The sequence below is a fragment of the Amblyomma maculatum genome, chromosome 9 (assembly GCF_055883805.1).
Source record: "Amblyomma maculatum isolate TAMU_Amacu chromosome 9, ASM5588380v1, whole genome shotgun sequence".
Taxonomy (NCBI): Eukaryota; Metazoa; Arthropoda; class Arachnida; order Ixodida; family Ixodidae; genus Amblyomma; species Amblyomma maculatum.
This window is the reverse complement of record NC_139352.1, coordinates 46,695,059-46,700,252: the sequence shown is the minus strand read 5'-3', so window position 1 is coordinate 46,700,252 and position 5,194 is coordinate 46,695,059. Positions and strand designations below refer to the sequence as shown.

At 48.9% G+C, this 5,194-nt stretch overlaps 1 pseudogene; it reads right to left on the bottom strand.

The window, feature by feature from the left end:
• Window positions 1–3,184: 3,184 nt before the first annotated feature.
• LOC146178989 (uncharacterized) lies at window positions 3,185–4,960 on the bottom strand (annotated as a pseudogene).
• Between the last annotated feature and the right edge of the window lie 234 nt (window positions 4,961–5,194).

Genomic DNA, 5,194 nt, shown 5'->3' with positions numbered 1-5,194 from the left:
TCTAAGCCGCCTGAGCAACCACTACCATATACCAACGAACTTGGACACGAGTACTATGTTGACACCGGAAGAGCAAACAAATATGTGTCTGCCCCCCCCCCCCCCCCCCCCCCATTTCATGCCCAGAAGTACTTGGGGATACCAGAAAAAAAAAAAAAAAGAAACTTCAAGGTCACTGCAGAAGCTGCATTGGGAGAATGCGAAAGCATTAACTCTGCGACGAGTTGTTCTTTATATTTATTGTCTTATTCGTAATTATTTGTTACTGTCTTATTTTATGCCTTGTTTATTTTTTACTTATTAATTTTTATTGTTATTCCTTTCATAATCTACATTTAAGTGGCAATGTGAATTGTCATTATCTATAATTATATTATTTTATTATTATTACTTTATTAACAATTGCTATTAATTATCATCATTAATAACGTATGACCCTATATTAATTTCAACCTTCTTTTATACCTTTACTCAAAACACACTTTCGGTCATGACTGCTGATGTCACCAGGCGATGACGTCATATGCGGCGACCCACTTTGCGAACACAGCCCAGCCTAGTAATTAAGGCTTTCTCATTAACAAACTGAGGTCCACCATACCGACCGCCCTCGTCATTGCCACGGTTAGAACTACTGCGAATCACTTATTCTCCTACTAGGAAACCATTCCGCCTGAGGCGCCGAACAGTGTTCGTTAGAGACACCGCTGCTTTTCCAAAGCACCATGTAGCTACTCGTGATAAACGCGAGTTGTCGCCTTCGAGTGTGTGTGCTTGCCGATTAGATGTCATCGAGAGAAAAAAAAAAAAAAGATATCGGTAGCGCCAGAGCAGTTCTTGAAATGCCAGTATAGATAGGCACACTTACGAAATCTGGAAGCTATAGTCTGTTTTACGGGCCATTTACTGCCCTATGCTGTAAAAATGCTTTTCCTAAGGGCCTGCTGACCATGGTCAGCAGGCCCGTAGGAACACAGTCGTGTAGTGCGTGAAATTTGAGTGGCCCCAGGTCACCCTAACCTTTCTACCGCGAACAGCTTACGAAACGAGCAGCAAAGAGTGTTTATGGCAGTGCCGCTGGCGTGAAGTAACAAGCGTCCTTCATAAAAGAATAAAAATAGAGGGAAGATGCGTAAAAGTTACGCCTGACTGTTGCACATGCTCGCGATTTCGACAGGGGTGACACCACAGTAGGGGTGCGGCGTCGTGCCAAGCCAGTTGGCACTAGAATATCTAGAGTACACGATCACGTGCTGGCAAAGATGGTTATATAGCATTACGGGCTCTTGGTGAAGCTCTCGTTCGTGCTGAACGCTTTGGAACGATTCGTAGTCGTCGTGGGGGTCTGGCTGTGCCATCTAAATATTTTAAAACACCCAAATGCGTGACCGGAATCGCAGGGAGGTGCTCAGTGGATCGGCACTGAATTTGCTTTCCTTTTTTCTCTCTATACGTCGGGCAAACTCTGCGCCATGTGTGACTGCGACTTTGAGGGGTGTGTGGCTTCGTCATAGTATACGCGACACATGCATGACGTGTAATGTCGTCCGCGTTGTTTCCTCTGACTTACTCAGGCGTTCGACTCCAGCTATTTCGATAAACTGACCGTTCTATCATTTAGACTAATTCAACTCAATTCGGTGCATTGCTTAATTAGAAAAATAATTAAATTAAATTTTAGTGGATCGCGTTCAATATCCGAACTCAACGAACACAAAACGACATGTATAAGATGGTTGGCAAAATTTTCTTCAATGTTCTTTTTTTTTTTATGTACTACCGCTCTTGCCTCGAAACGCCAGCCTAAATCAGAAGCATTCATGTTTACTGCCATATTCGTGCTCCTTTTCCTAATTAATACATAAGGAACTACTTGGAATAAAGGCGTGCTTAATTATGAACTTCATAATTATTGTAAACTGGTAAATTCATAAAACATGTTCTGTCCCACTATAGGCTGCGGCAGAACTCTGGAAGCTAAGACACTCCCTGATCAGCGGCTCCTAATTTTAGAGAATTGTTCAGATGTTCAACGCGCGCGTTTTCTGCCACGTATATCGTCGCTGAGTAAAATGGGGCGCAGAAAAATGGGCCACCATCATAGTTTCGTTCTGTTCTTCCTGCTATTTTGAAATCGCTTTGCTTGGCATTTCTGTAAGCGCTAGCTTGTGCTACAAACCTAGGAGTTCAAGGAATGTGATCGATAATTTGCTTTAGATGTAAGGAATATTCTATCGAGTGGATCTTAAAACTACTGAAGTTACCTTTGTTGTTTAACAGAGTACACTGTGGGGCCAGATAGTCAGATTAGTTAAACGAAAAGACGTACCTTTTTTAACAAGACAAAGGTGATGAGGACAGGACAGAGGGAGACGAGGACAGGACAGAACAGAAATGTAGCTCTGCCCTGTCCTCGTCTCCCTTCTCCTGTTAAAAATGCACGTTTTTTCGTTTAACTAATATAGTACCTTTGTTGCTAACCAGCCCCTAACGGTACAACAGTAGATGATGCAGAATATAGGCCGCACTCTATAGCTCGGAGCCCCGAATATCTACCGCTATGACTCACCATGCAGATAACGCACCGTCCTGAAGAGCACAACGCCGTGTGTTCGATCCCTGCCTTGGCGACGGCGTACAATGGAGCTGGAATACGCAAGATAACTCGCAAATAAAGATCTGTCGTGCATGCGCTAAAAACCAAGGAGTCCGAGAGAAAAAATTGCGGACGCTTAACCCTACATAAACCGGGTTATAACGAGTGAATGCATCTGCCGCGGTGGCTCAGTGCTTGAAGTGCTCGGCAACGGAATCCGGCTACCCGGGTTTGAATCCTCTTCGCGCGCGCGCATGTGTGTGTGTGTGTGTGTGTGTGTGTGTGTGTGTGTGTGTGTGTGTGTGTGTGTGTGTGTGTGTGTGTGTGTGTGTGTGTGTGTGTGTGTGCGCTTGTGTGTGTGTGTGTGTGTGTGTGTGCGTGCGTGCGTGTGTGTGTGTGCGTGCGCGCGTGAAACCGTTACACGCCAACTATCTAAATCACCGCTAAAACGACTAAATCCCAGTTTGACTTTGAGAGGCCTTGAAGGCCATTCTCCGACATCCGGCGAACATGGGAGTTTTGGAGACGACGACGAGGTAGGGCCTCGTGACTTAGAAAAAGAGGTAGGGCCTCACGATGAGCTCAGGGTCAAGCGCCGGCACCCGGCCAACTCGGGAGCTGAAGGTGGTGGTGGTGGTGAAAGTCATTTATTGGCTCAGAAGAGCATTTACAAGGAGGTACGATTGGACCAGCCCTTAAGAGTCCAGTCCTCACAAGCACTAGGTGGGGTCCGTAGTACGGGATTTCAGCGGCGTCGGCCGCTGCCCGGGCGTGCTCTACCAAGGCCTTTTGGGCCTGTAGGTCAGAGCATCCGAGCAGGGTCACCTCCCAGTCCTCCCGGGTGGGGTTGGGATGAGGGGGGATAGCAGGGTTGAAGGGACAGGCCCACACCATGTGGTAAATCTCCGAAGACTTCTCCGCACAGTGCGGACAGCTGCCCGAGAAAGAGTGGTCGAAGTATTTGAGAGCTGCCGGACACCGCAAAGTATTTCTATAAAGGCGGAGCAGAAACCGCTCTTCGGCCTTTCAGAGGCCTTTACACAGGCGGGGATAAATGCCGTGGCCAGATTGATATAGTAAAACAATATCTTTGAAAGAATAAGCTGGAGTGAATTCAAGCTCCTGGTAATCGGGGTCGGAGGGGAATGCCCGGAGAGAGAGCGCGCGGGCGGCGGCGTCATCTGCCTAATTTCCCTCAAGGCCCATGTGAGCAGGAGCCCAAATGATGTTCCGGTGAGTGGGGTCCCCGGTGTGGACGCTGTTTTGGAGAAGATGATAGGCTAGGTACGGTACCCAGCTCTGCTCGACGTTCCGACAGGCCCCCGCGAGTCGGAAATAATTGTTTTGGAAGTAGGATGAGCTGCAGCTAATGCACTGGCGACCTCCCCCCCCCCCCCCCCTCCCTGTGCTATGTTAAGGGCTCGAAAAGTAAGTCCGTTCACTAGTTCAGATTGGGGGACGACTGCAGCCGTATACCATCCCCCATGGTGGGGACCGCAGGCGTCCACGTAGAATACGCCGGATTTCGATCCATAGTGACCAGCCAAGTCTTCCGCCTGCGCCAAGCGCTGGCCATTATGGTCCTCACGGGTCATGTTTGCGGGAAGAGGGCGCACGTGGAGGGCGCATATCCACTGGGATGGAATGCGTACGCGCTCTTCCATGAAAGTGGTGTGTTGGATATGTATTCGGGCAAGAAGGCTGCGACCCGACGATGTCTTCGAGAGACGTGTATGTTGGTTTGTCAAGTGGGCTTCCCGGAGCTCCCGAAACGTGTTCACCATGTCCAGTCCCAGGAGACGCTGGTTGGAGATGTTCACCGTGAGGTCCAGGGACCGTTTGATAATTTTGCGGAGGATGACTTCGAGTGCATCCTCGTCTTGCTTCCTCAGGTGGAGGTACGGAGTCGAATATAGAATTCCGACTGGTTACAAATGCATGCGCCAGCCGCAAGGCGTCCTTGCATTGTAATACCCCGCGCTTATTAGAAACCCGGCGGACCATGCAGCCCACCTGGTCCCCCACCTTACGCAGTTTCAGCAATGTCGTTTCTAACCGTCTATGTTGATGTATGGAGAGCCCCAGTACGCGGAATTCGACATGTTCAGGTATTGGACCTGTCTCAGGAGACAACGCAATTTTAGCTGTGTACTTTGGCGATGGGCGTATGAGCACAAATTCAGACTTTTGGGGGGAGCATTGGAGGCCGCAGCGACGAGCATAACGGTCCACTATGGTCGCCGCCTGCTCCAGGTTGGCCTCACTGTCTCCGAAGGAGCCCTGCGTAGCCCACAGGGTGATGTCATCGGCGTACAGCGCATGCTGCACACCGGCGACAGCGCCCAGCTGGGCCGGCAGGTGCATATCATAGCCAGACTGAATAACAGGGGAGAGAAAACAGTGCCCTGATGTGTACCCCTGGTTCCTGAATGAAAAGGTCCATGTTCCTCATCCTGGATTCGAATGTATAGATTGTCTGTCGGTCAAAAATTGCCAAATGTATTGAAAGGCGTTTTTACCGCAGTTAGTTTGAGCGAGGTGGGTGAGAATTATTTCTTGGGTAACGTTGTCAAATGCTCCTTTCAAATCCAAGGCGAG